Source organism: Tamandua tetradactyla, chromosome 1 (assembly GCF_023851605.1).
Source record: "Tamandua tetradactyla isolate mTamTet1 chromosome 1, mTamTet1.pri, whole genome shotgun sequence".
In the NCBI taxonomy this organism is placed as follows: domain Eukaryota; kingdom Metazoa; phylum Chordata; class Mammalia; order Pilosa; family Myrmecophagidae; genus Tamandua; species Tamandua tetradactyla.
Window position 1 is genome coordinate 28,143,903 of NC_135327.1, and position 12,895 is coordinate 28,156,797.

Sequence of the window (12,895 nt, forward strand, 5' to 3'; positions counted from 1 at the left end):
TGCACAAAGGGGGAAGGCAGATGTGAACTGGGGAGCAGGAACGAGCCAGAACCCCAAGAGCATGCACCCCACAGCCCCAGAACAGTTCCCGAGGCTGCTCTAACAAATTCCCACAAACTGTGGGGCTCCAAACAACAGAAGTATATTGTCTCACAGTTCTGCTAGAAGTTCAAAATCAGGTATTGGCAAGGCCATGCTCCCTCTGAAACCTGGAGGAGAGCACCCTTCCTTGCCTCTTCTAGCTTCCAGTGTTTGCTGCACATCCTTGGGGCTCCTCAGCATGGGGCTGGAGCTCCTAGGGCTGGGACACTTGACTCTGCCTCCAACCTCACACAACCCTGTCACTTGGCCCCCTCCATCCTCACACAGCCTTCTCCTCTTCGTCTGTGTCTCTTATCCCCTTCTTATATGGCCTCCACTGGGGTCTCATCCTAACCAATTATGTCTGCAACAACCTTATTTCCAAATAAGTTTCCATTCAGAGGTGCCGGAGGCCAGGACTTCCGCCATTTCTTCAATAACTCACCCATCACACTGCCTCAAGGCTTGTCACCTCTGACTTCAATTTGTCACCTCTGACTTCAATGGCGGGCTATCGCGGGCACGGCCCCTTACGGCAGAGCTGAACATCCATCCACCTGGCCTTGGAGCCAGGGAAGCTGAAGGACCCTGGGCAAGGTTAATTTATCAGGACAATTTATTGTCCTGATAAATTAACACTTGGAGGAACTTGGTGGGCCCTGGTTTGGGGCTGCACTTTGCACTTTGTGGGCTCCTAATTGCAGGTCTGGGCGCTGCCTCGACCAAGGAGGAGAACCCACAGCAGCCCATCTGAGCACCGAGTGGCTGCGGCTCCACTTTGCCCTCCAAATCTGACAAAAGAACATTGTCCTTTGTGGCCCCAAAAGCGCATCTACCGAGCAGGGGTTTTCCAGGAAGCGCACTGCGCTGGGATCACGATGACACATCAGCTCCCAACAGCACAGTTTCTTGGACCAACTTCGGGGGTCCTCTGTGAGCGTCCACCAAGGCCAAGCACCCGCCCAGCGCCTCCTGAAGCTGACCCCGGGGGCGATGAACTAGCGTGTGCTGTGCCAGGCTGCTGGGCGTCCTGCACCAGCCCCCTGGAGCCCGCCCACTACCCGGAGCCTAGCACAGTGGCTGGCACACAATCGGGCTCCCTGTAACTGACCCGCACAGGAAGGGTGGGGACTTGAAGCGGAGGGGGAAGCCAAGCCCCTAAACTTAGCCCCAAGGGGCCTCCCCTAAGCATGGGCAGGGGGATAAATTCATGCATCTCAGAGAAAACCCAGCTCTTTGGAGGGCTAGCAGCCCCAAACCAGGGCCCACCAAGTTCCTCCAAGTGTTAATTTATCAGGACAATAATAATCCCACCCCCACCCCCCATGATTTACGATTTCAGGGGATTACCAGACTGTAGTACCGGAGCTGATAGGCGTTTATTACCTACTTAGCCGTTAAAGTGGAACAAAAAAGAAAATTCTCATTGCACAAAAGGTGATGAATGTTTCTGTGAAAACACCCTATTAAAATGATTCATTAACATGACAAAGACTTTGCACTTTGCGGGCTCCTAACAACTTGCAGGGGGTTGGAAGACGCGACCAGACAAGGGCTCTTGGGGCTACAGGAATCCTGAGATTGGCTTCCAGTCTGCTTGTAGGGGATGGGGGGGGATGGGGGGAAGGGGGGGGGGAGATGAGGGACGGCGCATCTGCACTGGCCGCCGCCTTGCAGGATTTGGTTTTCTAAGAACACTGACCCCTGCTCACTTCTTAGCCTTAAGTTAGCTTCTAGAAAAGAATCTAACAGAATCCCCAAATCCGCTCCTTATTAAACCATGTGCCCTCTTGGCTCCTCTAAACAGAGCAGGCGTTAGATAGAGCTGGTGTTAGCTCACTGGGGGTCTGATATCTAATAGGGCAAGTAGCTTCTCTGTAATGGATATAAATATGGTGCAAAGTGACTGCTGGAGTGGGTCGGGGTGGTTGAGAGTCCCATTCCATCACATTCTTGCTGGGTGACCTTGGACAAGCAACTTCCCTCTTAGCCTTGGCTTCTACTTATCTGGACCTGGTCCTTCGGGTTGGAAAGTGGGGGGAACGTTCAATGTGAGAAGAGTGGCCAAGTTCTCTGGTCCGTTCATGGGAGGACCTTGCCACAGAGCCCAGCAGACAGACCCTTAGTCAAGCAGTTTAGGGGCTAAGTTCGGGCTGTCACAAGATCCTCATTTCATAATAGGGGGAGATAAAGGGTAAAAATTGGGTAGATTAAAATACTGTGGGTCAATGAGAGGGACGGAGGGGTTAGGGGCATGGGATGTATGAGTTCTTTTTTTTTTTTCTTTTTATTTATTTTTCTGGAGTGATGTAACTGTTCTAAAAATGATCCTGGTGAAGAATACACAATTGTGTGATGACATTGTGAGCCATTAATTGTATACTCTGGTTGGACAGTACATGTGTCATAATAGGAAGCTTTATGACTATTATGTGTATGTCTGATCATTTTTTTTCTGTGTTTCAGAGTTTGCATAAAGAAAAATAAAAAACTCGAAATAGCGTAAAAGCCCACCATTAGGTGGCTGGTTAAATAAAAGATGGTATATTTTTACAATCAGAATATTAAGCAACCATTAAAAATCATGTATGAAGCAAAATATTGAATGAAAAGGAAACTATGTTAGCAGAAAATCATTATATAGAAAAAAGCAGGTTATAAACTAGTATCATGGTATGATAATGCTATTTAAAAATATATGTACATACCATATACATAGAACAAAAAGATATTCTTATAAAGATACTCGTTTTATTTCTAGGTAATGGAAATACAGGATTTTTTCTTTTCACTTTTTGTATTTTGTAAATGTTTACATGTTCTGTAACTTCAGTTATAAAAGAAAATTTAAATGGATTTTTAAGAGTCTTCTTATTAGAGAGTTTGGATCATTACTTTTGTCTAGTGAATAAATCAGTGTTAGAGACCCTTGGCCTTTAAAAAACAAAAATCTCCATTTCAGCATCCTTGCCAGCACTCTGGGGTCTCAACCATGCTCTGTAGTGGAGCTGGCTTGTTACTTTAAAAAAATACAGATGGCATTTATTGAGCACCCTCTCACCTCTCTTCCTTAATTTCCCCCACAGCCCATGCTGTATACACTGTCATTAGACTCATTTTCCAGACGAGGAAAATTGAGGCTTTGAGAAAGTTAGGTGACTTGCCCAAGGTCACACAGTCAGTAAGCGATGGAGGCCCACTTTGAACCCCTATCTGTCTGAGTTTTTGTGAACGGTGTTTGCAAATGTGTTGTGTCAACTGGGAGATACAGGAAATGGGCAGATGTTTCTTGAGGAGTCATAAACCAGGGCCTTTCACAGTCTTTATCTTATCGTCAGCCCAGAGCTTCAAAGTAGGTCTTTTATTCGTCCTGATTTATAACCATTTGCTCCTAGAGTGTTAGTCCTTTGGTACAAGGTGGGGGAGGAAGGCAGGCTTTAAGTGCCAGCTCCACGTGAGGCTGTGTGGGCCGGGGTCAGCTTATTAGCCTCTCTGTGCCTTGGCTTCTCTGTTGGTAATCTTAGCTCCCTCTGGGGGTGGTCTGAGGCTTGGTGACTTTATGTTTCTCTGGGGGGCTCAGCCTGCCCACTCAGGGCTTGGTCCCCGAGTGATTACTTGGCGGTGGCTGGCTGGACCGTCTGGCAGCGCTGGCCTCTCTCATTACTTTCTGGGTTGCAATGGTCTAGGGGGTTCCCACCACTGGAAACTGTCCACCCACTCTGACCCTCCTGGTAACTACTCCCATCAATGCACTCCCTATTTCTTTTTTGAAGATTACGTTCATATTTTTACTATCTAATATAGGTGTGTCCAGGAGTTAAAAAAAAAGTAATTTAAAAGCCTGGAATTCAAAACCCAAAAAGCTTTGAAGCTACAGCCAGCTGACAAAATTGCAGTCAACTGTAGTCATTCATGTTTATCAGGGGGGGTGAGAAAAGGTTCACTCCAAACAAAAGCCCTTACCAGGGCGAGAGAAAATATGAGAAGTATTTGGTCAGACGCTTCATGTGCTCCAGAGACTGCCCTTGAGCAGCTTAACCAGGGAGGCATTTCAAGCTGAGGGCTCCGGCCTCGGCCCCCCAGGAAGTTATTAAGTTGAAAATAATTAAGGTTGCTAAGTGATTTTACCCATTATGAAACCACTCGAGAGGAATCCTGTCATTGCTTAATTTAAAAATGAAGGAAAGCAAGAAAAGAAGGAAGAAAAGCCAAATGGCAGGGAGGAAGAAAAGAAGGAGAGAGGGAGAAAGGAAGGGAAGAAGGGAAGGAAGGAGGAAAGGAAGCAAGGAGGGAAGGAAAGTGTGTGGTCTGCTCACAAGGGAATGGGGTTCTGTGGGGCGGGGGACGAGTAGGAACGTCTTCTCCCAGAACCGAGTTCAGCTCCAGCTCTAGTAACTTGGGAGGGTTGCTGCCATGGCCCCATGCCCCGTGGCTGGCACCTCTGTTTTGGCAGTCACCTCCTCTGCAACCAGGAGAGAGCAAAGTAATACTGAAGTTCTCTTGGCATCCGGTGCCATCTCCTTCTAAAGGCTCAAAGTGTCCCGGCTGGAATACTGAAATGCATTGAACCTGAGAGTGACTCCAGCACTCCGGGTCGTGTGACCTGGGAAAATTTAGACCACCTATTTAGACAATCCTCTAAAGTTGCCATTTTTGTAGGTTGAAAAATGGTGGGAAATCACCAATTCCATAAGGTTCAGCCTAAATTGGTTCAAAGGCTTAAAAACAAGTGTGTGCAAATGCTTTGAAAATGGTCAAATACTGTACTGATGTAAGGCATGAATCCATTCAACAAGTTGCCAAATGTCATCTCTGAAATGCCGGATGCTGGGCCAAGTTGAAACTTCGTGTGCATGTGGCTTAATCTTTGCAATAATCCCGAGGATGGATATGACTTTTCTGCCATTTTATGGAAGAGGGAGCTGAGGTTCACGTACACAAAACCACATGCCCCAGGATGTCCGACTGAGCATAGAGCACACAGGCTTTGGCCCTGGCAGTCTGGCTCCAAAGTCAACCCTTCCCTGGTACTCAAGAAATCAATTAATGAAAGCAACCCATGTATTTGCTTGGCAGATATTTATTGAGATTTTTTTTTCATGGTCCTAGAAATACAGTGATGGCGAAGGTAATCCCTACTCCCATGGAGATAAAAAGACAACACACAGTCAGCAGATGAATAAAAAGTATTATGGATAATGGTGGTAACAGGAAGTAAGAGGGAGTTGGGTGTGGGGAGCTGTTTTGCTAGGTAGTCTGGGTGGCGGCATTTGAGAAGAGATCAGGGTGGATGGGACACTCTGAAGGGAGCAAGTGTGATAAGCAAGGTGGTCAGAAAGTTGGCCCTGGGAGGACCCTGTTGTCTGGGCCAGGGTCTTTGGATTTTATTTCAAAAGAGATGACAGGCCACTAAAGGGTTTTAGGAAAAGAAGCAACATAATGAGGATTCTGTATGAACAAGAGTTCTACCTCCTGGGTGTACCATGAGTTGTAGGGGGAAACTAGGGGTTGGCCATGGCCACGGTCCAGGAAGAGGTGACCTTGGCCTGGACCTCAGTGCAGAGTGGAGATGGAGCAAGTGGGCACAGCCAGGATCACCTTGCAGGTAGAGGCAGCAGGACCTGATGATGGATCAAATGGGGGAGAGAGAACAAGACAGCTATTATCTTTGTTACTCCATGTCCACAGCTAGTAAGTTGTATGGAAAGGACTAGATGCTGAAACCCTTGACACCAGTCAAGGGTTCTCATCACTGATTCATCTCAGGAGCATGGCTTGAGTGCTTGCGTGGCCCTAGTGCTGTGAAAGCAGACCTGCTCTGCACTCACAGAGTTTAGGTTCTTGGGGTTAAGGGACAAATTCTAAATTGATAGATTGTCATAAATGTCAATAAAATTTTGTGGGTGCAGAGGAGGGGTATGGCCCAAAAGTAGGTGGCAGGAGGATGAAGCTGGTTATTTCAGGCTTCCTAGAGCCTGCAGAGGGACTGGGCTGGACCATGATGGAGAGCCAGCATCTTCTGACCACTTCCCAGGAGCCTGAGAGTACGCTGAGCTCAGTGTAACCTTCATACAAACTCTGGGAGAAGGGAACTCCTCGTAGTCCCCGTTTGCAATGAGAAAACCAAGGTTCAGAAAAGGGAGTCAGCTTGCCCAAGATCATACAGCTGTAGAGCTGTGACTCAAACCTGGGGACTCAGATCCTAAATTTTACCCTCCCCTTCTCTGTTCAAAGGTCCTCGGTATCAGCCCCTTCCCATTACTTCTTGCAGAAAAAGAGATGTGATTAATAAATCAATATGTCAAAGAATAAACGTGCTCTACCTCCAGACAGTCCCCCGTGATGGAAGCAGGTGTGTTATTTTTGGAGGGTGGGTGGGTGAGTATGAGAGAAACTTGATGAAGTCCAGAATTCTCCCTACAAAGTCCACATGACCTTTAATTACTTACAGATTTAATAGAATATCATTCCACATGATTTATTCTGCACCAAGATTGATTAGTAATATAACTTGAATTGTATTTCGTTTCCCCAGGCAATTTAAAATGATTTAATGTCAAATAAAGACTAACCCCAAAGCCCTTTCTTCAAAGAGCCACATTCTCGCTTGTTGTTCCAACCCATTTGGAGGGTCAGAAAGCAATTCGGTCTTTCCCCCCCTTGACTGAGGACCCAGATCTTCTCAGTGGCAGGGCCGGGGCTTTGAGGAGACTGACCGCCCTCTTCTAGTCCACGCTCTCTCCCCCTCGGCGCTCCTGCCACTTGGGGCTGGACCGCCCTTTGTGGAGCCAGCCTGTGCGCTGTAGGATGGTTGGCAGGCTCCACTGTTAGGTGCCAGTAAGTAGCACCTCCACCCCAGATATGACAGCCAAAACGTCCCCAGACATTGATGCATGTCGTTTAAGAACCCCTGCTCTAGACTTCACTAATGTGGGGAACTAAAGCATTTTCCTTAGAAAAGAACAAACAAGTACATTTAAAATCTCACCTCACACAAGTGCAACCAAAAGTGGGGAAACGGGAGAGACACTGGCTCAGCAGGCAGAGTTCTCGCCTGCCATGCCAGAGATGCAGGTTCGATTCCCAGTGCCTGCCAATGCGAAACAAAGCAAAACAAAACAAACGGTGGGCAAACTTTCTCAGGGAGATAAAGTCAGTTTTCACTTTCCTTTTTCTTTTGTCCCTGTTACCATCCTTCAGGTGCCACGGGAGACCCGAGAGGACTGACGCCTGTGGCCCCTGACTTTGCAGCGCCTTGTGCCCTGGGAGCCATTGGTATATTTCGGTCATTTCTTCCCTCTTGTATCCCGGATGCTGTGTGAGGCAAGGGCCCCCTGAAGCCTCCAGTTTCGGAGGTGTCAGAAACGAGCCTCCCTTGATGCAGTCAGAGTTCTTGGGCCATGAAACATATACTATTCCATTTAGTGGGTTGATTCTACCAGCTTCTGGGTTTTCAGCTTTTGGGAACCCCTGACCCTCCATCCAGGGTGACGTTTGATGTTACAGTGTGTGTGTGGGGGGGGGACGGGGGGTCCCTAATACTTTGCAGCCACTAATTATGGAAATTTTAGGGACAGTCTTCTTCTCGCTGACCTCTCCCTCCCTTTTTCATCTTAGACAACAAATAAAATAGCCCAATTTTCTTTTGCGGCTGGACCACCAAGGCTGAGCAAAGAGCTGCCAGCCCCGCCCGAGGGTTCCCGCTCACTCTGCCCCTCTGGCTCTCTCAAGGACTTCTCAGTGAGTGGCCTCGTTGAGGCTCCCACTAAGGGCAGCCTAGAAGGGACCATTAAAAACAGTTTTATCAGAACAAAAGAAGTTCTGTTCTTATTGTCCCCCTGGTCGCAGTTTGGATGCAGAGGCTGAAAATCTAGCTGGACCAAGCTACAAATCTGGACCCAACCATGCCGCGGAATCCACCCTTAACAGAGATTTCTGGGTGGATCTTTGGAGGAAATAATTTACAGCTAAAGCAAAAAGCATGGAGAAGCCCTTTCATTTGGTGCAAATGTTTCCTATTAAAAGCCTTCGGAAGCCCCTAGGTAACTGGAGCTCCCTTCTTCCTACGCAAGCTCAAGATGATCGTATTTATGCACACAGAGACCATTAAAAGAATTTGTGGTTTGCATGCTGATCCTGTCTGCGGGGAACAGTGTGCAACTGGGAGATCAAAAAGTATACTGGGGCAGAAGCATGGGAAAGGGGAGTTTCTTTCGGTCGATTTTTAAATGCCTGCCCTGGAAGCTTTGTGGTTACTGATTTTCTGCTGCTGAGAAGCTCCAAACAGGCAGGGGCATATGGGAAACCTCCAAAACCTTCTGGAAACAGAGAGAATTGCCCCAAAGTGGCTCTGTTTGTGGGTCATGGGGGATGGGAACTTTTGTGGCCAGCTTTTCGGGAACACGAAATGAGGTCACTGCAACCCATTCTTTGGGATAGATGCCCTAACAGAATAATCTTACATTCAAAAAAAATTATTTTTAAATTTAAATTTTATTTTTTCTGTACTGGAGAAATTTCCGGGGATGATTAGGTTCAGGAAGTCATTTTGTTTAACTTCTGGATTCTGCGGCAGATTTCCAGAGTGGCCAGCTCCCAGCATTGCGGATTGTCCTTGCTGTGCAGGCCTCACTGGAACTCGAAACTACTTTCATTCAACTCATGAATTCTAAATGAAAAGGAGTCAAAGAAACAAGTCTTACTGCTTTGGACATTCAGAAGGGGAGGGTGGGGGAATGTGTTCATTAAGGTCTGAGGAGGATCCTCAATTGCAAACGCCCTAGAATGAGCTAGAAATTACAAAGCAGAGCAGTTGGCATCTAAGTGTTTCTGCCAGAAGTAGAATAAAACTCCAAAGAGAAATGAATACCAGATTAATGTCACCACTGGTTCTTTCTAGGTGCCCAGTGACTTGGAGAGAACAGAATCTGGTTTTTCATTATCCACTGAATAATTAGTAAGTGCCCTCTGGAAGAAATGCTGATTTTGAGACTGTCTTGAAGGCCTATACTAGCAATTATCTACCATTTGTCAAGTAATTATCATGTGCCAGGCAGTTCCCATAGGGTATCTCCTTGATTCTTCCTAGGGACATCAGAAAGATAAGTGAGAGAAATAATTCTGCCTGCTTTACAGGTGAGAAAACAGAGACTCAGAAAGGTTAGACAGATTGCCCAGGGTCATATGGCAAGTAAGGGGTGGTGATCATGGCTATGATTCAAACTGGGACGTGTGACCCCAGATTTCTGGGGTTCCACAACATTGCACTGCCTCTCCAAGAGGAAGTGCTCAGGAAGGAGAAGGCTGTAGAACACCTTGCTTTCTTCCAGATTGGATTTTTTAAAAACTTTTTTTTATTGTATAATATAACATATATACAACGCAAAGAAAAATAAAAGCAATAGTTTTCAAAGCACTCTTCCACAAGGAGTTACAGGACAGATCCCAGAGTTTGTCATGGACTACCATACCATCATCTCGGGTTTTCCTTCTAGCTGTTCCAGAACATTAGAGGCTAGAAGGAATTTTTTTTTAATTATCACAATTAACTTAAAAAAATTTTTTTTGTGTGTGAAAAATAACATATACACAAAAAAGCAACACATTTCAAAGCACAGCACAACAATTAGTTGCAGAACAGATTTCAGCATTTGGTATGGGTTACAATTCCACAATTTTAGGTTTTTACTTCAGAGCTGCTCTAAGACACTGGAGACCAAAAGAAATACCAATTTAATGTTTCAGCAATCATACTCATTTGTTAACCTCACTTTCTCTGTATAATTCCACCATCACCTTTGATCTTTCTATCCCATTCTTTAGGGGTATCTGGGCTATGTCCATTCTAGGTTTTTTATGTTGGAAGGGGCTGTCAATAATAAGGGGTAAGGAGATGGAACTGGCTGATGTTCTGGAAAGACTGGCCTCTCTAGGTTTCAAGTCTTATCTGGTTCAGGGACCCATCTGGAGGTTGTAGGTTTCTGGAGAGTTATTCTAGTGTATGGAACCTTTGTGAAATCTTATATATTGCCCTCAAAGTTCTTTAGGATTGGTTGGAATGGTTTTGGTTGGGGGTTGGCAAGTTATGATAGGTAACAATATCTAACTAAAGTTTGTGTGCGAGTGACCTCCAGAGTAGCCTCTCGACTCAACTTGAACTCTCTCGGTCACTAATACCTTATGTGTTACACTTCTTTTCCCCCTTTTGGTCAGGTGGGCATTGTTGATCCCATGGTACTAGGGCCAGACTCATCCCTGAAAGTCATTTCCGGCGCCGCCAGGGAGACTTTTACCCCCGGATGTCATGTCCCACGTAGGAGGGAGGGCGACGATTTCACTTGCAGAGTTGGGCTTAGAGAGAGTGAGGTCACATCTGAGCAACAACAGAGGTCCTCCAGAAGTAATTCTTAGGCATAACTACAGGTAGGCTAAGCTTCTCTACTAGATACATAAGCTTCACAAGAGCAGGCTCAAGATCAAGGGCTTGGCCTATTGATTTGGGTGTCCCTAATGTTTGACACAGTATCCGGGGTTTCCCCTGTGGTAAAGTTTAATAGTTCCATTTTTACTTCCATCCCTCAAGGGACTTTGCTAATACTTTTTGATTATCTGCTTAATATATTTTGGGCTATATCCAGGCATTGCATTAAGCTATGCAGGATTAAAGGCCCTCATTTTTATTCTAGGTTCCCTTTGTTTCAATTGTTTAAATGAGCTATCTAGACATTGAGTTAGATTATGTGTATTTTGTCCAGAAACTAAATACAGAAAATTTAGGTTCTGGACAAAATAAACCTTTCTTTGGTTTCAACAAGGTGTGGTTCTGAAATAAAGACAATGCCTTCCTTACCTCTGTGTTCTGAATTACCTTAATCCTGACCTGATCGTATTCATTTTTATCTCTGAATACCAGGTTACACATATATAAAACAGCCTCTAAAAACCCAGAGACAATAATTACCACTCTGGACAAAATATGACTACTACAAGCACTTACAATCTAGGCCCCTGCTTTCTTATAAGCATTTTTTAAATGAGACCATACAGTAATTGCTCTTTTGTTTCTGGCTGTAGAACACCCATTTCAGCTTGAAGATGCTTTCTTTCAGATTGGATTTTTTTGTTTTGCTTTGCTTCTGTGAAAAGATATGTCTGGACTGGAGAATTAAATAGAGGAACTATTTAGGGAAGATGTACTGGAGGCTGGATATTAATACCTAGAAAATGCTTGAGACAATATCTGCCTTTCAGTATACAGATAGGGAAACTAAGTCCCAGACTTGTAGAATCTGAAGTGGAGCCCAGGCCTCTCACCCCTGGTTGTCTCTGTCCTTTATGTCCATGTGTTAATGTGAGAGGATGCCTGGAGGCCCCTCTGGACTTCCTTCTTGTACCTTTTCCTAAATGGGCAGTGGAGACAGGGCCTCGAGCTGAGCGGCTGCAAAGACTCCTCTCCTGTCCTTCCAGTTTAGCCGCAGCAAATGAAAGAAATGTCAAGCCAATGGGGAAGCTGTTCTTGCAGAAACAGAAAGAAACAACTTTGGTATCAGGCAGACCTGGGTTGGAGGGCAAGAAACGTCACCTTTTCTGAACCTCAGTTTCTTCATGTGAACGATGGAAGACTCATTATTCTAATCAATCCCACAAAAGTTTTTGAGAACCTACTAGGTCTGAAAGATTCTGCATGTGTTGGGCACATGAATGAACTAAGACGTGGCCCGTACCTCCCTGGGGTGCATATCCAGCATACCTCAGACTTGAATCCACGAGGGGCCTTGCTAAAATGTTTGTTCAGTTTCTGTAGACTCGGGTGGGCCTGACCTTCTGCTCCCAGGTGGGGCAGCTGGAACACATTTTAAATCGCAAGGACCTCACATGGGGGTCAGTCAGTGTTTTCTCTGAAGAGTCAGGTTGTAAATATTTTAGACTCTGTGGTCCACATGATCCCTATTGCAACCACTCAACTCTGCTGTTTTAGAGCCAAAGCAGCCATGATACGTAAACAAATGGGCCTAGTTGTGTTCCAATAAAGCTTTGTTAACTGAAAAGGTAGCTGGCTGCAGGCCATGATTGGCTAATCCCTGATCCAGTGGGATGTGCCCAGTCCTACCTCACAAGGTCTTTGTGAGGGTGAAATGAGGTAAAGATGTGATTTGCTGAAGCAGACGTGGCTGGTTGCTGACACAGTATCCGTTTCCCCCTCCTTCCTTCCTGATGGAATTGGCATTGTGTTTACTTAAAAATGCTCACCTTTCAGCTTCACTTGCAGCTGTGGTGCCCGTGTGCCCCTGTGCTGATAAAACAGGACATACTTCTTCCCTTCATCCTGCTAGGAAGTTTGAGATAATGTCTGGAGCTAGAGCAGTCACAATGCAACCGTGAGGAAGGACCACCACAGACTAAGGACAGCAAAGCAGGAAGCTAAGAGAAGCAAGTTCCTTATGATCTCTTTGTAGCTGCATCACCCTCGGACTTCTTACCTATAGCCTTCTCAAATGTGAAATAAACATGGCCCCTGTTTGACCAAGTCACTCTGGACGGGGTTCTGTTGCACAATCCTAATGATTGAAGTACTGAGCCTGGTGCTGGGCACATAGCAAATATTTAATGAATGCTAGCTATATAGTGTTGGAAATGTCAGAGTGAAATCTTTGACCTTCTTGGAAATCTGGAATTACAGGTAGGGTGGTTAGGTGACCTGTTTTGGCATGGAGTCAAGTTTAATGCCTACTTTTTCCCTTCAGCTCAATGAGCAGCTAGGAGACCAGGCAAGGCAGTGGAAAGAGCAATGCCTTACTACTTTTCTGCCAAAACA

At 45.7% G+C, this 12,895-nt stretch overlaps 1 long non-coding RNA gene across 2 annotated transcripts in view; it reads left to right on the top strand.

Moving 5' to 3' along the window:
• Positions 1 to 12,607, top strand: part of LOC143644377 (uncharacterized) — a 42,559-nt gene extending 29,952 nt beyond the window's left edge. The window contains exon 4 of one of the 2 annotated variants that reach the window (XR_013156661.1): positions 12,414 to 12,607. This is a non-coding gene — a long non-coding RNA (uncharacterized LOC143644377). Of the gene's footprint in view, positions 1 to 6,315; positions 6,420 to 12,413 lie in introns of those variants that run through there. The other variant, XR_013156659.1, reaches the window with a different exon arrangement.
• The last annotated feature ends 288 nt before the right edge of the window (positions 12,608 to 12,895 follow it).